The sequence below is a fragment of the Equus przewalskii genome, chromosome 1 (genome assembly GCF_037783145.1).
Source record: "Equus przewalskii isolate Varuska chromosome 1, EquPr2, whole genome shotgun sequence".
NCBI lineage: Eukaryota > Metazoa > Chordata > Mammalia > Perissodactyla > Equidae > Equus > Equus przewalskii.
The window spans coordinates 52,794,834-52,817,854 of NC_091831.1; the positions used below are offsets into that span (position 1 = coordinate 52,794,834).

The 23,021-nt window shown below is 35.4% G+C and overlaps 1 protein-coding gene across 3 annotated transcripts in view; it reads left to right on the forward strand.

The window, feature by feature from the left end:
• The window catches only part of REEP3 (receptor accessory protein 3), a 96,157-nt gene that overhangs the window by 15,767 nt on the left and 57,369 nt on the right, over positions 1 to 23,021 (forward strand). The window lies entirely within an intron of this gene.

The window sequence follows — 23,021 nt, forward strand, 5'->3', positions numbered from 1 at the left end:
ATTCTTCATTTAGAACAAGAGCTCACAAAGCACTATTCTGTATTTAAAAGTTTTTAAAATGCCTTTCCCAGAACCCCATTCCCAAAGATTCTGACTGACTTGATCTGGGGTGGGGCCTGAACATGCTTATTTTTGAAAGCTCCCCAAGTGATTGGAATGTGCTACCAGGTTTGAAAACCATTACACTGCAGGTTTATGAGATGGAAAACTTGGTGATGATTTTTTTTTTTTTTTTGAGCAATAGTAGTGTCAAGAAACTATCACAGAATTGAGCTGCCAAGCATTGCTACTATTTTAAAACAAGGAAACGAAAGTTGTAAAATATCCTTAGTTTGGATTTCAGCGATTTGATGATATTAAAACAAGGAAATCTGAGTACCTAGAAAATATCTAAAGCTTAGCAATAAGCAACATTAGTGGCCTATAAAGAAGTAATCTTTCCAGATAAACTTGACTGGTCTTTTTAGATTGAATTACAGGAGTATTAGAGGAGAGGAATGTAGTGGAAAGAATGTCTGGATTTTATTACAACATTCTCTATAGTACTTCATGAAATTCAGCTTGGAAATGCACTTCATATTCCTAGCTAGCATTCCCAATGAACAAGTCTAGCAAACAGCGAAACAGCTCATTTGTCGGCTTGGCTGAGTAGCACATTTGCAGCAGTACACATTTATGCTGCCTTAAAAAGACCATTTGTAAACTTGGTCAATATGAGGCTTTATGTTTGCTTTTAGTTAAAGTCATCAAAATCTATCCATGCTTTTAAAGGTTTCCACGGTATTAACATTGTATATTGTGCTATACATCTTTGTTAAAAAAAAAAAAAACAGGTAATGAAAACGTGGAGGGGGCTGGAGCTGGGAGGAAGCCTGGGGCAGATTTTATCTTTCACAGCAGAAAGACAGATGCTGTTTAGAGTTGAAATGCCAGCCTTTCGTAATCCTTTTCTTAAAGGATAACCGTAGGTCCTGACATTTCTACTGTTGAACTAAAATTTTTATTTATTCTTTCAGTTTTACTTATCGTCTGTTAAATTTAAGTAAAATGTAATTTAGGATTTTTATTTTAAATTCCATATATTTTAAGATCCCATTTTTATATACTTTTCCTCTCAGTCTTCTTTCTCTACAAATAATACAGAAGGAGATGTTTGGATCCTCAAATGTTATTACTGATTATTTCTGGTCAGTGGATCTGAGGGTGAAGTGTACAGTTCTACTTTGTTCTTTTTGATAGTGTTTCTACAATAAATATGAATCATTTCTACTGAAAACATTCTTTAAACAGCTAAACATGTTTCTTTTTATAATCAAATATCATTTAAATCATAGACTAGTTTTAATACAGTTTTCCTCAGAAAAATAAATTCCTTTATTTTATACTCTCAACTTTTAATACCAACCATGAATAAAATCTTTTTCAGTGCTGGTCTTGGAATAGCTACTATGTATACAAAACAAACTGAAATACTAGCCCCCCTAAAATAACTGAAAACCCCCCCAAATTACCGAAATATGTATACCCTTATGACCTGAACTTTGTAAAGTATTTTTTGGGAGGGCTGGTGTGATTACCTCTTATCTGGTAATCCAGATGATTCTAGATTTGCCATAGCATCCTAGAGTTTGCTTACTAAGTAGAATTCACTTTTTTTAAACAATTAGGTGAAAATGAGACATTGTACAAAGCAAAATAAATTTTCCTTGTATTCTGTATTAAAGCAAAAACCAAAGTGGTAGCATTTAAACCCAAATAAGAAGTAATTATTAGTTACAGAAGTACAATCATCTACCAATATATAACTTAACAGAAATTGATGGTCTTTATTCTAACATATTTATTCTATACATAAAATTTTTTTAAGGCTAATAAACTCTGCAGTTATACTGAAAGTTTAAGTTGTTCAAGATCTCATAATAGAGGTATCTCAACAAAGGATAGACGTTTCCTTTTTCCAGCTAAAGTGGCACTGCCCTGTGGCAGCAGCATAAAAATAGTATTCAATTCCCTCCTCAGCCAGCTTTGAAATTATTTTTAAGAAATTGCAATAACTTTTTGGATTCACATTTATTTCAGTTTTTGTGCATAAGGTAAAAACATCAATATTTTTAATGTCAGATTATTCCTAATTTACATAATTGAGAGTTTCATAAAATGCAACCCCACACCATCATTATCCTCTTATTTGAGTCAGTACGAGTGACATCCTACTACTTAGTAGTTGCATGTTACGTGACTTTGCTTCATCGCTAAAATGGTGACAGTTCTGTTCTTGATTAACTCAGGGGGTTGCTGAGAGACACAAATGTGATATTTCGTGTAAATGTCCTTTATATCTGTGTATATGGCCTATACAGGAATATGTTATCAGTCTTTGTTCCTTAAAACACCCCATTTGCTGCATTGCAACAAGGCATTAATAATGAGTATTTCAGAGTTGCAACCCTTTCATTAAAATGTTTTTAGAATTATAAAGAAGGGAAAGATGGAGAAAAACTGGCTTCTGAAATTTATTAGTCTTGTTTTGTTTTATACCTTAATATTCTCTTGACACCAACTTGTAGACCTTATGTAAGGTCACTTTAATAGTTTGACCCTGAGTCTCTGTAGATTACTAACCCTAAACCCTCTAAGTTAGGTAAGACCTCAGCTCTTCACTTCCGTCTCTCTGGGTGCCTTCAAGGGTACAGGATGCCACACATATAGTCGGAGTCACTACCTGCAGCCCTGCAATCCTCCTGCTCCAGCGGTTCCTCGTGCCATTGACGCCACCTTCCTCTGTGCTTTATTATGCCCCCAGTGCTCCCCAGCCATTCATCGGGTAGCGTTTATTTGCCCCTGACTTCCATGCCCTCAGAAGCCTGTGCTTACTGACACCAAAGCCACCTGGAGTTCCTTCCTGCTTTCAGTTATCTGTTGCTATGTAACAAACCACCCCAAAACTTAGTGGCTTAAAAACAAAAGCAGACACACTTTATTATATCTCACAATTCTGTTCTCCATGAAAAGGGACGTTGGCTTTCTTTAATCTTTCTGATGTTGTGATCACGTGGCAAGCTTTTATTGTTTGGAAGTGTTTTTTAAAGCTATTTCATGCATTAGAAGGATTCTGGTATATTAAAGTTTCTACCAATACTAGTAGACCTAAAGTGTTAAATTTAGTGCTGGAATAACAAAATTTGCAGGTGTCATCTTTAAATATTTAACTGACCATTTTTTTCCCCATACGCAAACTACACTTTTTTTCTCTCTTTTTCTCGTTAACTGACTCAAATTCTAGGATGATTTGATTAAGCTGCCTCTATGTGGTCAACAAGAAAGTAAAACTAATTCTAAGTGAAGAGGAAAATATGTAATTTATCCATTTTTAGATGATCATGAGTCATACTAGTAAAAGTAACTAACTTTTAGCTTACTAAAAAGGTTGCTTTGATTGTTAAATGATAAATCTCTTGGGAAACAATCTTACTTAACAGGTTTAAACATTTGGGTGGAAAAGAGAATATATTCTCCAGAAGTGATTTTTTTCTGAGTGATGAATGCAGGCACACATTTATTATGAAACTTTTTCTAGCAAACAATACTTGGAGGAGTGTTCATTTTGTGAATCTTGTTTTTCTGCAGCTAATATGTATATGTGTTTTAAAAAGAAATTGTTGGAATTTGTCCCAACATCTCTTTTACGTCACTCTTCTGAGGAAAGCTGTATGGTATTTAAAGTATAGTACTGTGTGTTGCTAGGGAAACTAAAAACAATATAAATAAATAAAAGGTAACTCTTTGGCCATCAACCAATAACAGAAGCATTTTATGAAAAGAAATTTTTTTAATGAAGCAAATACATTTTAAACAAGTAGGGACTAGATGCTCTCCATAAAATAGGGATGAATCAGAAATGAGGAAAATAACCATCAATCCAAATGAATATAACACTGGGAAATATGGCCATTTTTATATGTATGTTCACATTGAGACCTCTGCTACTGAAAGAAATTAGACTTCTGTTACTGCTTTTTTGACTTTATGGTTTAATAAATTGTGATAAAAAGATATCATTGGGGGCTGGCCCCGTGGCCAAGTGATTAAGTTGGCACGCTCTGCTTCTGCTGCCCAGGGTTTCGCCAGTTCGGATGCTGGGTGCGGACATGGCACCGCTCCTCAGGCCATGCTGAGGCAGCGTCCCACATGCCACAAGTAGAAGGACCCACAACTAAAATGTACAGCTATGTACTGGGGGGCTTGGGGAGAAAAAGCAGAAAAAAAAAAAAAGATTGGCCATAGTTCTTAGCTCAGGTGCCAATCTTTAAAAAAATAAATAAATAAGTAAAGTAAATAGAAATAAAACTGTATTAAAAAAAAGAAGATATCATTGTATGTTAAATTGAGAATTAAAATTGCTGATACATATGTTTAAGTGATGATTACAGTTAACCCACCAGAAAAAATACTACTGCTATCATAATTTTCTAATTCTAAATGGCCATTGCAATTCTTTTAAAGGCCATAAAAGAAAATCATAGAACTGTCAGATTGAATATTTTGCACTTTGTCACTTTCTTTTGCCACTTTTTCATTTTCTGGCCTCAGTTTAGGCTATATTTGTATATTAGATTGTGTGTACAAATGATTTTAAAAGAAGAGTTTTTTGTTTTTTATTTTATTCTTTCTGCAATTATTCTTGAGCATCTACTATGTATCAAAGAGTGTTCTAGGCCTTGGGGATACAGAGCTAAATTTAGCACAGTTTTTGTCCTAATGGAACACCCAGCACACAGACAGTAGATGAGAAAGTCAGTGAACATAATATTGTAGGACAACTACACCAGCTAATATTTATGGATTGTGCACCGTGTGTCTGGCATCATTACGTGGGTTAACTCATTTAGTGCTCACAACAAGGTAGTCACTATTATTATTGCATCTGAAAGAAAAGCAAACAGGCACAGAAAGGTTAATGACTTGCCCAAAGTCACACTGCTAGTAGTATCACATTAAGTATGTAGAAGATGCTGTGAGAACAGAGAGGAGAGGTTTCTCACCTAGAGGAAGCAAGGAAACCTTCCAAGAGAAAAATGGCCTTTCTGCTTCCTCCTTGAAGTTATCCTCCTTGAGAAAAGGCCCCAATCAGAGGGAAAACATATGCCAAGCTTAAACACAAAATAACATGACTCACTTGGGAAACAGCAAGTAGTTCGATATCATTAGAGCACGGAGATGCAAAAGATGAGGTTAGAGAAGTCTGAAGAGTTAGATCAATTAGGTCTACCCTCGCATAGCCTGATGAGAAATTATTTCTTTACTGAGAAAGCAGGGATGAACAGTTGAAAGATTTTAAGTAATGCTTTTAATAGAGGGCCTGGGGAAAGTGATGACGGCAGATAGTCCCCATGAAAAATAAGAAGGGTCCAAATTAAGGCTGAGGTAGGGGTTTGGGACATGGGGACAGATATGAGAGCAATTTAGGAGGGAAATTTGACATAACTTGGTGATTGGATGAGAGGAGGAAGGAGGATTTAGATGCTTGGCTTGGATTATTTGAGTGGGAAATGTCACCATTTTGTGATGTGGGAAGCATGAGGGGAAGAACAGGTTCAGGGACGGAAAGGAATGATGAGCTGGAGCAACTAACTGCAAGATGTCGAACCAAGAGACAAGAGTGGTCAAAGCACTTTAGATAGGGAAGGAGCACAGAAGTAGATGAGATGTTGGTAATGTTTTTATTTTAATTTGGATATTGGGTTTGCATGTGTTGTTAGACTTCATAACTTGCTTGTGTATTTTATATGTTTTCTCATGTAAATTAAATATTACATAGTAAATTTAAAGTAATATTTGGTAAAACTGCTATGTGAAAAGAAATGCCCTACTCACCTTAGGATTTTGAGAAAACTTCCCAGTTCTCCTCATATATGTATACATTAGGATTTAGTTATATGCCACTAAAGCTAAGACTGTTTGATTTACCTAGTCCTTTCTCCACACATTAAAAATTAAAAATAAGAGCCTGCCCGGTGGCGCAGCAGTTATGTTTGCGCATCCTGCTTTGGTAGACCGGGATTCGCCGGTTCAGATCCCAGGTGTAGTCCTATGCACCACTTGTCGAGCCATGCTGTGGCAGGCGTCCCACATATAAAGTAGAGGAAGATGGGCACAGATGTTAGCTCAGGGCCAGTCTTCCTCAGCAAAAAGAGGAGGCTTGGTGGCAGATGTTAGATCAGGGCTAATCTTCCTCAAAAAATAAAAATAAAAAACAAAAGAACTCTGGGATCAATGACTAATGGGAGAGTCTATCCTCTGTCATGTGTTAGATCAATCTCTATGGCTGTCTTACTTTTAACAAACACAAGGAAGACAGAATTAGCTATTTGGAAAAAATGAAACTTTTTTATATTGCTTATGTTGACTATAGGTCACACTTTATTGTGTTTCTGTTAAAAGATAAAGCATCTTATTTGGAATACATTTTTCATTTATCCCCGGGGGTGGCTTGCAATTTTAAATATGGTAGTTAGGGAAGGCCTCAGTCAACTTCTGTTGACATCTGAGCGAAGACTTGAAGGAGGTGAGGGTATTAGCCCTGCAGAAACTGGGGAAGAACGTCCCAGGGAGGAGCTGACCAAGGGAAGCCTCAAGGCAGGGACTTTGCTCAACACCAGGAGGTCAGTGTGACTGGGCAGAGCTATACTGTGGCCAGATATGTAGGCCATTGTTAACAATATTGGAATTTACTCAAAGTGAGTAGGGTTTTGAGCAGAGGAGTGACATTATCAGATTTTATTTTGAAAGATCTTTCTATCATGGAGAATAGACTATGAAGGGGCAAGGATGGGAGCTTCGAGACCAGTCAGGAGGCTGTTTTAGTAAACCAATGAGAGATAGGTGGTGACTTGGACCAGATTTGTAGCAGTTGTCAGATGATGGATTTATTTTAAAGATAGAACGCAGAGGATTGTTTGACATATTGGCTATGAATATTCAAAGTGATGAAACTAGTTGAGTTCACCTAGGGTGCAAGTATACTAGAGAAGAGAAGAAAATTGACAAGTTATTTCTAAAGTGTATATGGAAATGCAAAGGACCAATGTATATGGAAATGCAGAGGACCATGAATAGCCAAGACAAATCTTGAAACAGAAGAGCAAAGACCAAAAATAGTGGGATGACATTCTTGATCAGATATTAATAGTGGGATGAGTTAATCAGATATCAAGATTTGATATAAAGCTACAGTAATTAAGACTATATGGTATTGGGGAAGGATAGACAAATAGGCCAATGAAAGAGCATAGGAGCTAGAATGAGTCCCACACATATATGGATGCTTGTTTTATGACAAAGGTGACACTGCAGAGCAGAGGAAATGTTGTTATTTACAATAATGGTCCTGTGTCAAGTGGATATCCATATATCCACATAATCATAGCCCCAATTCAGACCATATACAAAAAATCAATTCCAGTCTGATTGTAGATAAAAAGTAAAACAGTAAGGTTTCTAGAAGAAAATACAGAAAAATATCTATGACTTTGAAATGAAAAACATTCTTAAACGGGGGGAGAAAAGCTTTAGTCATAAAAGAGAAGACTGATAATGATAAATTGAAATAGACTAAAATCAACTACTTCTCTTCATAAAAAGGCACCATTAAGAGAGTGAAGAAAGAAGGCAGAATGGGAGGAAATATTTATAATATTTGAAGGTGACAAATGGCTCCTATTCAGAATACATAAAGAAAAGTAGATAAGGGACTTTACACCAAAGAGGGGAGGGGGATGCAAATAGCCAAGAAACCTAGGAAAAGCTGCTCTCACTTCTTTTTCTGGAGTGGTGGCAGCATTATGTAATGCTGAACCACCCTTTATCTTGAGGAAAAGAACTAGAGCTTCCCAAGTCTTCATTTGTACTACTAAATCTTTAGGATTAAATAGGATTGAGACTGTTCAAATTTCATCTAAAATTTGAATGACTATACATTTAAAGAAAATAAAAACTTATTCATAAACATGAGATTACTGTTTTAAGAAAAGCTCTCCTACCATAAGCATCCATAAGCATAAGCAAAATAATATTAGACACACTCATGCATAACTTCTTTATTAAGAGTTAGATGCTTTGGCCTTGCTGGTAAACCTGTCGGTATGGGAGGTGAGGTCAGAAAAATACCAACAAGAACCCTAACATTTCATATCTTAAAAGAAATATGATCACTGGGGAAGAAGAATACAGAAACTATTCTTACACAAAATATGTATTTTCTTATAATGTTTCAAAATTTATTTTGCCTTTTCTTCAAGGATGTAACCTAAAGGTAGAGGCGGCCCCAAGCAGCAGCTATTGATTGTCATAAAAGGAAGGTTTTCATGACATGTCTCTGGGATCCAAGGTAACCAATGTGTGTTTAGCAGGGACTGGAAATGATAAGGATGGAAAAGCATCTGTGTTTAGAATGCTCCAATGAGCAATCAGCACTCTCCTGAGATGACCCTTTACTGTTGCTAGGCACTCATTTCTGTTTCTGGAGTGGGTGGCAACATTATGTAATGCTGAACCACATTTCTATCCTCTTTATATATCTTTGGGGAAAGAATTAGAGCTTCCTAATTTTTTATTTTATAATATTAAATTTGGAGGATTGAATAGAAATTAAGATTTTCAAATTTGGCCTAAAAATTGAACGGTTATACATTTCAAGGAAAAAATCTATTTCTGAACATGAGATTACCATTTTAAGAAAAGCTCTTTTACCATAAGCCTCAAATCATGTTAGCAACTGTCATGTATAACAAATAGTTTAGGTGAATAATTCACATAATTCACATCAGATATAGGGAACTCCCATATCTCAGCTTCTGTCTTCCAACCCCAGAAGTAGCTAAGAGACTGATCCCTTCTTTTTTTTAATGGGTTGTTCTGATTGTCCTTTTTAAACAAAGCCTCTGAAAATTTAAGTATAAATAGCAATTTATACTTTTAGAGTTTCATTTTCAGCAGCCTGGTGGACAAAAATATAACTGTGGTTCATATATATATATGGTGACAGACAAAAACTAGACTATTGGGGGGCCAGCCCAGTGGCGCAGTGGTTAAGTTTGCACATTCCGCTTCAGTGGCCCAGGGTTCACCAGTTTGGACCCTGAGTGCAGACCTATGCACCGCTTGTCAAGCCGTGCTGTGGCAGGCATCCCACATATAAAGTAGAGGGAGGTTGGCATGGATGTTAGCTCAGGGCCAGTCTTCCTCAGCAAGAAGAGGAGGATTGGCAGCAGATGTTAGCTCAGGGCTAATCTTCCTCAAAATGAAAAAAAAAACACTAGACTATTGGTGGTGAACACAATGTAGTCTATAGAGAAACAGATATATAATAACATACTCCTGAAATTTACGTGATGTTACAAGCCAACATGACCTCAATAAAATAATTTTTTGAAAAAAAGTGTAACTGTGATGGACCCTCCCAATGAAAACAAGAAAAAATGCTATATAAAATACTTATTTCATAACATTTTTAAAATACACTAGTAATAAAAGCTATTAAGACCATGAGTGTTCTTATAAATAAAATGAAAAAATACTGGCTGGCAACATAATCAATCAAAAACTTGACAACCAAAGAATATTAAGTAAAGAAAATACTACATATATATATATATATGTATGTATAAAATGGCTGGGAATTGGAAATGTTTGATGATGATCTCCTCTAACGGTCAAAATAAATGCCTTTTCAGTTATTAAAAATTTATATATACCACTGAGCTGACTAGGAAGTACAGACTGCTCAAAGGCCAAAAGACCAGCAAGGTAAAGGGAGTACTAAAACTAGCATTCACCTAAAAGCATTTTCTGAAGCCTAGTGACCTTGAGTTTTTGGTTTTCATTTTCTCCTGGGGCATGTTGGGACAGAAAACAAAAGCAAGGGTCCATCCAATGTAAACAGTCTAACAGCATAAAGCTAGAAACTAAAGAACTAAAGAAGTAGGTCACATTTGTTCCATAGAAGACAAAAGACAAAAAACAAAAAAAAAAAAGAGAGAGAGAAAGATGGAACAGGTAGGACACAAAAAGCACAGAATAAGATGTTAGATTTAAACCAAAATATATCAGAATTACAATAAACGTAAATGGACAAACAATTCTAGTTAAAAAGAAGATTTTAGCATGACAAAACAAATCTAGTTACATATTTACAAGAGGATGTATTTAAGAAAAAACCAACTGAACTCCAAGAAGAAATAGATGGATCTACAATTATGGTAGGAATTTTTTAATATAAAATATTTTTAATATTCTTGTCTTTAGTTGCTACTGTTCTTTTCTCTAGGAATATGGTAGTTTGTTAATCCAGTTGTTAGATAATCCAGTTTTCCACATAATTGCAATCTTTAACTGAAACTTAACCCTTTGAGAAACAAAGAATTTAATGAAAATGCTTCTGAAATGGATTTCATTCTTCCCTATTTTCTTTGTAAAAGTATTTCACAACTTTTTACTGAGAAATGGTAAAGCACAGAAAATTTGAAAGAGTACAGTGAAGACCCATTTATCTTTCACCTAAACTCACCTATTGAAAATTTGTTGCAGTTGCTTTATCTGTGTGGGTGTGTGTATTTTGCAATGGCAACAGCTTTTTGTTACTCTTGGTTTTACTGAACCATTTAAAAGTTGTTTCAACAAATGGTGCTGTGACAATTAGGAAAAAAAAAAAGCTGTGTATAAGCAATGAAGCTAAACAGAGACCTTACACCTTTCATGAAAATGGCCTCAAAATGGATCATAGATCTAAACATAAAATGCAAACTATAAAATTTCTAGAAGAAAACATAAGAGAAAATCTAGGTGACCTTGGGTTTGATGATGAATTTTTAGATACAACACCAAAAGCATGATCAAGGAAAGAAAAACATTAACAATTTGGACTGAAAAACTTTTTCTCTGTGAAGGATGCTGTTAAAAGAATGAAAAGACAGGCCACAGACTGAGAGAAAATATATGAGGGGCCAGACCAGTGGGACAGTGGTTAAATTTGCACATTCCGCTTTGGCAGCCTGGAGTTCGCTGGTTCAGATTCCAAGTGTGGACCTACATACTGTTTGTCAAGCCACACTGTGGCAGACATCCCACATATGAAATAGAGGAAGATGGGCATGGATGTTAGCTCAGGGCCAGTCTTCCTCAGGAAAAAGAGGATTGGCAGCAGATGTTAGCTCAGGGCTAATCTTCCTCAAAAAAAAAGAAAGAAAAGAAAATATATGCAAATTCAACAATATATTACAAAAAATATGTTATAACTCAATAACATGAAAACAAACAACCCAATTAAAAAAATGGGCAAAAGAACTGAACAGACATCTCACCAAAAGAAGACACACAGATGGTAAATGTACATATGAAAAGATGTACTTCATCATGTGTTATTAGGGAAATGCAAATTAAAATAAGAATGAGATACCACTATACACCTATTAGAATGTCTAAAATCATAAAAATTGACAATACCAATTGCTGGCAAGGATGCAAAACAAGAATTTTCATTCACTGCTGGTGGGAATGCTAAAGGGTATAGTCACTTTGGAAGACAGTTTGGCTGTTAGAAAGCTGAACATAGTCTTACCATAGGATCTAGCAATCATGCTCTTACATATTTATCTAACTGAATTGAAAACTTAGGTCCACACAAAAACTTACATGTGGATGTTCATAGAAGCTTTATTCATAATCAACCAAATACTGGAAGCAGTCAGGTGTCTTTTACTAGGTGAATGGACAAACAAACTGGTACATCCATGCTATGGAACACTCTAAGTGATAAAAAAAAAAAGAATGAGCTATCAGGCCAAACAAAGACATGGATGAATCTAAAATACATATTGCTAAGTGAAAGAGGCAAATCTGAAAAGTCTACATGCTATGTTATTACATTTGTATGACACTCGGGAAAAAACAAGTCTTAGAGATTTTAAATAGCAGTGGTTGCCAGAGGTTAGGGGGCTGTTAAACAGGTAAATCACAGGGATTTTTATAGGGCAATAAAACTATTCCATGTGATACTGTAATGATGGATATACGACATTATGCATTTATCAGAACCCATAAAACTATAGCACAAAGAGTAAACCTTAATATATGCAAAATTTAAAGTCATTAAGGAGGTTGAAGGATACAGGATGGGATGCAGAATGTGACAAAATACTCTAACTGTATTACAAGTGTTTTAAACAACTTTTTTCAAGGGAGTGGAGAAGAAAGGTGCTGATCTAAGTAACTTTGGAAATGATTGGAGTCTGTAAGACTAAAGTAAAAAAGAACTGTACATAGCACTGTACTCTGGTTGATAAAGTTGTATCCCCTGAAGATATGAATTAATTCTGAAACCATTATACATGTGCACTGCAATTGAACAATTAAGTAAATATTTCTCACTGTTGGAATGGGAGGTTACACATAAGCAAGGAGAGGAAGCTAAAGTGATCCTTCTGGAGGGAGAGGAGGAAAGATGAGGAAGGAGGTAGACATTGCAGGCAGGAAGTGTACATGCCCAAGATTGAAATAGAAATACAAGAGGCATGTTGAGGAAACCATGTTAGAACATATGATTTACATAAGGTAGTAGTTTTCAAATTATGTTCTGATGAGCCCCCACAAGGGCTAGTCAGCAAGAGGGTAAAGAGGCCAGCTAATGAAGTCTTTAAGCAAGGCAGCGCTGCAGGTAGATTAGTAAAATTGATCTGACAGTGGAGCCAGAGGCATGTGCTGGGAGTGTTAAGTCAGATGAGATAGCAGGAGCCTAAATGCGTCATTGTCTACAGGTTTGAAAATAAGAGGACAATGGATGCTTTGACTCTGATCAAGGAAGAACCAACAGGACTGGGTTACAGATTGGGTGGATGTTGTAGCAGGGGAAGGAGGAGTCAAAGATCCATCATCCAGTGACTGAAATGAAGAATCTCATGTTGAATTTAAATCCGGTGGTATTAGATTGTATGGACATATGGAAGATAATACGTTAATTGTGTTCAAATTCTAAAGGGAAATACAAAGTGGATTGAAATTATTAACTTGAATATATAAACTATAACTAGGATGGCTTACTATGATCAGATTATGCCTTGTGTCAGCAGTGAAGATGAACACATAGCAGACCTGGGAGTTGTGTTCTTGTTTACATCTCAGTTCTTAAGGTCAGTTGCTTTCTTATAAGTGACTTAGCTGGAAACCCTCTGTGCCTTCTTGGGGGCCTCTGTATTAAACTGAAAAGCCCTGTATTCTGTGGCACAGCTAACAAGTCCCATATTCAGAGTCTGGGATTGGCTTCTGATGAAGTAGCATTCACAGGGTAGTATTGTTAGGTAAGGCAGAAATTGTTAATGATGTGTGTTCCAGTTGGTGAGGATAAAAATCCCAGCAGGAGAAGACTTAGGATTCCTCTGACCTGGTGGCAATCAGCCCCAAGCCCAGGGTTTGGCTTTGTGTGAGGGATATGAAAGTCACTAGGGATTTGCTGCCCCTCCTCTTTCAAAAAATAAGATAAATAAACTATTAATGAAGTTAAAATATAGAGAGATGTAGATATTTACTTGCTCTCAGTGTAAGAAAGGCTTATTTAATATAAATGCAAATACTTAGATAAGTTCACAAATATGCAACATATGCATACTAGCAAAATTCATAAACAAAATCAAAGGGCAATAACCTAAGAAAATATTGATTAAGATATAAAATAGACATAGAAAGACCTAGAATCAACAACACTCCTGTAGTGAGGCAGACCTAGCACCCACATCTTGGTTTCAAATATATTCTCCAATATAAGGGACCTGGGCTCCTTGGAGAAATGGCTGACTAGGAATGGGGTAAGAAGTATACAAGATGAGCCTGGACCAGCTAGTGCCAGAAAGAAACAAAGTGCTCAAAAAAAATAAAAATAACGGTGATGGGGGTTTGTCAAAAGGACACAGGAGTCAACTGAAAGAGATCCCAATGACCAAATCTGGCAGAATTTGAGCAACAAAATAAAGTAGCATTGGATTAGGACCCAAAGTGTACAATAAATATCCATGAGTCCATACTGGTATAATGATTGAATACATAAATGAAGAGAGAATAGGAAAATCTCCCATGCAAAAGAATTCCAAAAAATTTATATAGATACTCCACCCTTCAGGTGGTGGAGCATAACTTGCCACTCCATAAGTACGTACAGGCTGTATATAGTGACTTCCTTCCAAAAAGTATGGTATGAGAAGAGGGGCAGGATTGAGAGGGGAGAGTTTAGTAACTTTACCTGACAAATACTACTGCAGCCAAGTGATCAAGGTTAATGTCATCAGTGATAAGCCATACTGATACGCTGTACCCTTGATATGTGATGAAAATGGCACATCGTCTTTGTGATATTCCTCCCCAAAACCCGTATCCCCAGTCTAACCATGACAAAAACATCAGACATCCCAATTGAGGGACATTCTAAAAAAACACTTGACCAGCACTCCTCAAAATTATCAAGTCACCAAAATAAAAAAGGCTTGAGAAACTTTCTGAGGAGCCTAGGGAGACATAATGATTAAATGTAACGTGGTAAATGGAGTGACATCCCAGATGGTATCCTGGAGTAGACATTCGTAAGAACTAAGCAGATCTGAAAAAAGTACGGACTTTAATTAATACTAATTATTGGTAATGGTTCATTAATTGTGCAAATGTACCGTACTAATGTAAGATTTTAATAATAGGTGTGTGGTATATGGGAACTATCTGCACTATCATCACAATTTTTCAGTAAATCTAAATCTATACTAAAATTAAAATTTTATTCTAAAAAAGTAAGTCAAAGACATTATAACATTTCAGTCCTAATTACTGTGTCTCTTAAACAAAGGCATTTTCATATATAGCCTCAAGACCTATATCACCTAAAAAATATAACATTGATAAGATATTAACACCTAAAATACAGTTAATATTCAAATTGCTCAAGTTGCCACAATAATGCCTTATTAGCATTATTGTTGTGTAGCAGTGTTGTTTTAATATAGAATCCAATCAAGGATCACACAGAGCATTTAATTGTCATTTCTCTTTAGTCTCCTTAACATAAAACAGTCCCCTCATGATGAGGAATTTTAACACCAATGTCTTTTCAATTGATAGATCAACTGCCCTTTGTTTAATCACTGTTATATATTTTTTAGGGAGCAAAAACCAGCAAAGTCAGAATTGGTGGAGACTGTACCATTTCTCAAAAGTGGGAGTAGAGTGATCCCAAACTGCTTTTCTTTAAACAACTAGTGATGCTTCATAAGAGGCAGAGGGCTTGGTGGTACCAACCAGCTAGAATGCTGGTTTTGTGCTGTAATTACTGATGTCAGAATTAAATTAGGTGATGGTAGTAGTTCTTGTGGCACATGTTTGCTTTCTTTTTCTGTTGGTGAGTTGCCCAAAATAGTATAAAGTTTCCACCTCTCTGGTTTTCTTGTGCAAAGATAGTATTTAGACATTCTCTAATCAGCTGACCACACCAAGAGAAGAGAACAAAAGGAATTTTTTTTTAAACATTGGCACCTGAGCTAACAACGTTGCCAGTCTTTTTTTTTTTTTCCTTTTCTCCCCAAGTCCCCCCAGTACACAGTTGCATATTTTAGTTGTGGGTCCTTCTAGTTGTGGCATGTGGGACGCCGCCTCAGCATGGCCTGATGAGCAGTGCCATGTCCATGCCTAGGATTCGAACCAGCGAAACCCTGGGGCGCCTAAGCAGAGCGCGCAAACTTCTCTCGGCCACCGGGCTGGCCCCTAAAGGGAATATTTTTAAGTACTTTTACAAATGTTTACTTTTTATGTTCTGGTTGTTATTTTTGTCATTTAATTTCTGTTATTGTTTGTTTGCTATACAAAATAAGGAGACCAAACCTTTCAGCCTCATTAATGAAATAGTAACATGCAGGGTGTCTACGAAAAAAGAGAGACTTCTCCACATAAAGAAGATTGTTCTAGCTCTAGGAAGTGGCATGAAAAGAAATTACTGAGTTGGAGATACTGGAGGTACTAGAAAGATTTGAACAAAGAAATGAAGGAAGTGGTTTAAGAAATATGAAGATAGAATGTTTTGATTTCCAAATAAGCACAAATTTAGGGTTTTTTTGTTTGTTTTTTAAATTCTTTTTTTTAAGATTTTATTTTTTCCTTTTTCTCCCCAAAGCCCCCTGGTACATAGTTGTATATTCTTCGTTGTGGGTCCTTCTAGTTGTGGCATGTGGGACGCTGCCTCAGCGTGGTTTGATGAGCGGTGCCATGTCCGCGCCCAGGATTCGAACCAACGAAACACTGGGCCGCCTGCAGCAGAGCGGGCGAACTTAACCACTCGGCCCCAGGGCCAGCCCCACAAATTTAGTTTTAATTAAAGAGCATCGATGAGTTTGCTGATGTATCCCTAGTACTAGAATACATGGTGCCTGGCAAGTAGTATGCCGTCAGTGGTATCAGTTTTGTGTAATGGAGAAGAGTTAAAAGATTATTTGAAAGCAGAATATGAAATTCACTTTAGATTGGGTAAAGCCTAGAAAAGAGTTGTCGTGCTCATTTGTGAGGTGACTGTAGATGACTATAGCTTGGATTACACAACAGGTACAAATGTCCGATGGGAGGACTTCGCAGCGGTTTGAGATCTGAGTTCAATTTAGGGAAGTTCACTTTGTGGTCATGTAGTACCAAATGAACGGCACAGAACAGGATAGAATCCATGTTTATGGCTTTTCTTATTCCTTTTCTTTGTATTTGTGTAGAGGCATGTATTTTAAGAAAGGAAGTTTTTTCCACATTTTCGAAAGTGGTTTGTGTATGATTTTTCTTCACCAGAAGCTTTTTTTAAACCTTAGATTACAACTAAACTCTCGTTATCTTTAATGTCAATTGGGCTAATGCTAAGTTTGGGTTTTAACAGATCCTGTGCTTAAGAGGCTAAAGAAAGTAACCAGTTCTTCTTGAGTTGAGGGTCACTCAGGAGTCAGGAGTAGGTCAGATACTCCATCAAGTATAGCCACCTAACCAGTTTGATAGGAATTGGAAAGCATGTAAATGTTGACTAAAGATGTGGATATTCCTCTATGAAGACTTTGTACCCAATCAAAAAATGAGTCTGAGGGCCAGCCCAGTGGCACAGTGGTTAAGTTCTCACATTCCACTTCAGCGGCGCGGTTTAGATCTGGGTCAGATGCCTGCCACCACTTGTCAAGCCATTCTGTGGCAGGTATCCCATATATAAAGTAGAGGAAGATGGGCATGGATGTTAGCTCAGGGCTAATCTTCCTCAAAAAAAAATTAAAAATAGCAAAATTAAAAAAAAATGAGTCTGAGATATCTTTTTGTATATAACAGTAGTATATCGGTGGGTCACAATTACTTACATAACTTCTGAATGTTGACTCCGTTCCACTACTGATATTGAGATCTGCTTGCTATTAGTTATATACTGTATGAAGTACGAAGTTTTTTTTGGTACAGAGGAAAGAGCACAGGTCTTAAAATTAGAAGTTCTATGTTTATTATGTTTTGGCTTTGACACTTGCTGGGTGCTTGATTCATAAGATCCTTAATATCACTGAGCCTTACTTTTATCATCTTTAGAAATAGAACAATAATACCAACCCCGTCTGTGAGTTTCTTATTTGTAATGACAATCAGAATGGAAACATTACACTTAGTAAACTGGAGAATGCTGTAGATTGTGGGGACCATCGTCTTCTTAAACCACTCTGTGAAACTCTGCCCCTAGGATGCTGATTTACTTGAGTGCTTCAAGGGTTTGTGGTCCTTGGTTCTGTAGTGTCCTCTATACTGAGTGCAGCATTCTTTTTAAATATTTTTCTTTGGTTTGGGTCTACCACATAGTAGGCCCTGGTGGTGGGGAGTGGGAAGGTAGCTAGGGGGGCTAGTGAGAGGGTGATGAAGTATGAGTCCGATTTGCTGTGGATTGACTTCTTTCCCCTAGTTTTATCTTTAGCTTTCCTTTCAGAGAAGAAATTAGAAGCTCTGGAGTAAAATTAGAAGTTTAGCTCTGACAACATGAAAATTCCAAGATTCATAGCTTTTGATGACTATAATTAAAACATGTATAAAGTCTTTCAAAGGAATTTTTACTGTCTTTTTCTTTCCTTGTCAGTTTTAAACTTGTATCATTGGTTGTGGAATTCAGGATTTGGGTTTTTCTCATGGGTTTGACTTTTTCTTCCTGTATGTAATTTTCATATTTTTCTATAAGGTTATAGTTACCTGATGGCCACTTAACTGTTGTTTTACTAAACAGGAATTCTGTACTAGCAGAGTTTCTTAGCAACAAATCTTTTCCTTGAAATTTATATAAGACAGAAGTTACATATTATTTTGGCAGTGATCATGCACGAATTTTTGTTACATGATGGCTGCTTAAACAGTGGTAGAATGACTCGTGGGAAGAATATACACAGGTACATTGGTTGACACTGGACCTTGTACCAATTGTAATCATTTGGCCTTAAACAGGCACAAATTCATTGTTTTCAAAGATTTATTAAATTGTCTCACTTCAGTTTACTCTTTGTAACTCTTTCTCTTATGATTTCTTACATTTATTTTCATGTCTAAGTAAGGATAGAGTTTGGCAAAAGTCAAGATAACCTATAGTCATTTTCACATAACTTTTAAAAATCCAGTTAGACTGAAACCGGCGTACCATATTGACAGCATATTGCTTAATCATAATCAGTTTTAATTCAAAACCAAAGTAAGCATAATATTGTAAGCATAAATTAGTTTGTTGAAGATGTAGAATTCAGAAATTCAAATTCTTGGGTCCTACTTCCATAGATTCTCATTCCCAATTGATTCTTACAATGTAGACAGGTAGGGGAGCTACTGAACCATTTATAGAGGATGCTTTGTAAGTAGTTCTCAAGGACTTCAGATTCCTCAGAGGACTCTACAATCAATGAAATTAAGTTCTCTAAGGACAAATGAATTGCATTCATCTCTTATTTATTTGTATTTGTCTCTTATTTATTGAGGTTCCTTAGAAAGATTTCCTAAAGAAAAACACTGCTTTGAAAAAAGTTAGAAAACTATTGTTATAAGATAGACTGTTTCTAGGATCCCTTGTTATTTAAGATTCTGATTTTATTTTAAAAATTCACTAGAGTCTGTGTTAATATTAGGGACCTAAAATTCAAACAGAATTGAACTGTGATAAGGGGCAGAAAACTTTTACCCTCTTTTCTTTCTTTATCTTGCATGAAGCCCTTTATAAACTCACTTACTGTAATAGCCTGCCTTTTTGATTTCAATAAATTTTCTGAATTCCCACTTCCCTATAGAAACATACTATAGTTTCCCTTGGCTAAAACACATATAGGCAGTGGTATGCTGATAATGCTTAACAACTCAGGGAGAGGGGACTGATTCATATCATTTGCTAGTTTCCATGATGTAAATACTCCCTAGAATAATAGCCTATTTCAGGCTAACAATGTGATGTCACTGAATGTGGCTCTGGGAAGAGATACAGTACACTTAGTATTTCCACCATACAGATAGAATAGATGCTTCAAGAGTGTAGTAAAATAATTAGAAAATGATGAGTTTTTGAATATTTACTGTTTGTGTTATTAAAGTGTTTTATATATTTAAATTATTTTACTGTAGGATATCTAAGAAACTGTTTCTGTGCTTATCTTTGGGGAAACATTGTTTCAAAATTGGGGACTTGTATTTTGCATTTTCTACTTTATTCTGTTGTTTAAATTGATTACCTATGTTAAATTTGTGAAAAACAACAACAAAAATGGTATCAAAGAAGAAACTCTCCAGGTAATTTTAATGCATGGGTAAGTTGGGGGACCAGTGGTTCTCAGTTACAGCTACCTAAACTAAAAACTTTTTTTCTTGGTTCTCTGACACCTTAGGGCTGAATTTCTTGCTTAATTGCAGTGACTACTACATGTTAGCTATTTATGTTCTGTTATGTTCTTTCAAATGATTTGAGGAATCTTTAGCCAAATGCATATATTTAAATATAAATAAAAATAAGGGAATTGAGACTAGAAGAAAAGAGCAATCAAAGTAGAAAATCTAAATTTGGAAAATACAGATATAAATATGCCAATCTACCATAGATGATATAGTTGAACAACAAATTTGACTCTGAGCTTCCTGACAATCAGTAGGGGGGAAAACAGGAATAATATAATTCTTACCAGATAGAAGGAAGGGCATATTTTCTCAATGAAGGCTAAGCGTTGTATTGTACTTAATTCCAAAGTGAATCTCACACATGAAATTTATATATATGGGTACAAACTAATATAATAGACAACACCCTTAAACACTATTCTTGTAGTATTTATGGGCTTGGGTTTTGTATGGCAGTTTCTTATAATATCCTTCAAGAAAACAACAAGAATGTAATATTAAAAAGCAACTCACTTAAAGTGACTTTTTCCCCAAAGGAGATAGGTGTAATAGTTTAGAAATACAGCCTGGTGGTCAAGCTTGATCCCAATGATGCCACCTAGAGAAATAAAGATTTAGAAGAAGGAGGTCAAAAGGTGGCAAATAAGTCTGCTCAGCTCCTGTTCTTTGTTGAAGTGAGCTTATGGTGCTGTGTTGACAAGGATTCTGAGACCAGGGTCAGCGGTAAATAGTGCACTGAATGACTAGCAGCCTCTGTCTTGGTCACAGGAATGGGGAGCTGCAGAGAAACCTCGGTTTGTTTGCCATCTTTATGCCAGGCTCTGTCATGTAAATGTATCTGGTCTCAAACAGTCTTTAGTGTGACCTGGGTTACAGAAAAATGGGGTTTATACTCTTTGATAAGGGCCTGGAGTGTTGTATTTTACGTTGATCTTTGAGAGAGTGTATGGTATCTGTGTTAATTACGAGTGACTCATCCTAATGAGCCTGGTACATCTGCTTTCATCATTCTGATTTTTGATTCTCTAGTTTCTTTTGTTTATTTAATATTAGCTTTCCCATTTTAGTTAATCTCTAGTCTCATTGAGTTGTTTTTTTGTCCTTTAGTCTACTAGAACATCATAATTACATTTTTTTTGTTTGGGATCATGATTCTGAAAGCAGTGAGAAAAGGAGAATTTATCAAGTAATTCCTATATGAGCATGGTCGTATTACATATTAGTATTATATAGTTTATTATCAGTAATAAGCTATTTGTTATAGTAACGTTTAACAAACTAAAATTTAAATTATATTATTAGAGAAGGAATTTGTAATCTAAAGACAATCTTAGGGGAAATGAAAGTACTTCAGAAATTAAATCATAATATTTTGGGATATTTTTCTTTTAGTAGCAATTTATATACCACATGATTGTTCTAATCCATATCTTATCTTAGAAACACAGTTCATCTGTTGGAAGAGATGCCTACTGACTCTTCTACTTTATTTAATTCATCTGTTTGACATTTTTTTCTTATCCTATTTTAAAAAACAGTCCTTAAATGGGTCTTTTCATACATTCCTAGTAAGAATATAAATTGATGTTACTCTTCTAAAGAGCAGTTTGGTAATATATATATCAAAGAGCTTTAAAATTTCAGAGCCTTTGACCTAGTTATTCCACTTCCAGGGTAATGTCATTAGGAAATAAACAGTAATTTTTTAGGTGCAGATTTTGGAGTGAGAGGGCCCGGCTTTGAATTCAACCTGTAAACTTACAAGTTGTATGCTATTGTGTTAGTTTCTTAACTTCTATAAGCCTCAGTCTTTGCATCTGTAATATGGGTATGAAAATAGCACCTATCTCTAGGTGTTACTGTGAGAATTAAATGAAGCGATATATACAAAGTTCTTAACATCCTGCCTAGTATAAAATGTTGATATGTAATTGCTCTTATTAGTAATCATAGAAAGATTGTTTGTCATAGCATTAATTAAAATAATAGACAAATGGGGCCAGCCCCGTGGAGTAGTGGTTGAGTTTCGCATGCGCCACTTTGGTAGCCCAGGTTCAGATCCTGGGCGTGGACCTACACCACTCATCACCCGTGCTATGGCAGCAACCCACATATAAAGTGGAGGAAGATTGGAACAGATGTTAGCTCAGGGCTAATCTTCCTCAGCAAAAAAAATAATAATAGACATATAAGAAACAATTTCAATAATTTTCATCCATATGAAGGAATATCATACTGTGGAGTTGTTAAATGATGTTATTAAAGAATATTTAAAGATATAAGAAAATGCTCATAATGTAACATTTAGTGAAAGGGCAGGATGAAAATCTATATGTGCTAAGATGTCAATTAATTATGTTTAAATTATGTTCTAATTATGTTATAAAATATTATGTTTTTAAAATATTGTGTTTAAAATGTTATGTTTTAAAGTCATGTTTTTAAAAAATATTATAGAAAAAACTGGAAAAGATAATACCAAAATATTAAAAATGGTCACTGTTAGTAATTCTTAAAACGAGGTGATAGGTATAGAGAGATTTATTATATTAATACTATTCTATTTCTGTATATTTTCATTTTTCATATGTTCTTTTAAAAGAATGACAATAAGAATAACAGATTTTTTTATGTTTAAAATTTGGAATTAGTGCTTTGTAACTTGTTTAAGTATAAGTTAACTCTTGACAGTTTTGTTATTAAACTATTATAGGTGTTTTTTAAAGGTTTTTAGAGCATTTGAGAGCGTGATATCAGACTTGTGAAAAGTTTGATAAAAATTATAACAAATATATTTAAATGCTTTGAATAACTTTTTTAAAAAGGAAGATGGTTCATTTAATAATGGAATTGTTAGTGATTTTTATTGTCTTTTGTATACTTTTTTACATCTTCCACAATTCTACAGTAAGCTGTTTTTAGGATCTGAATCAGAAAAAGAGCTTTAATCAATTTTTTATGAAATGATGCTGATAACTTTTATGCTTTGGCGATATTATTACTTCTAGTATTAAGAGCACTTTTACTAGCTGCTTCTGAGACTTTGCTTTGATCATGGTATAATTCTCTACAACAGTTTTGGTGAA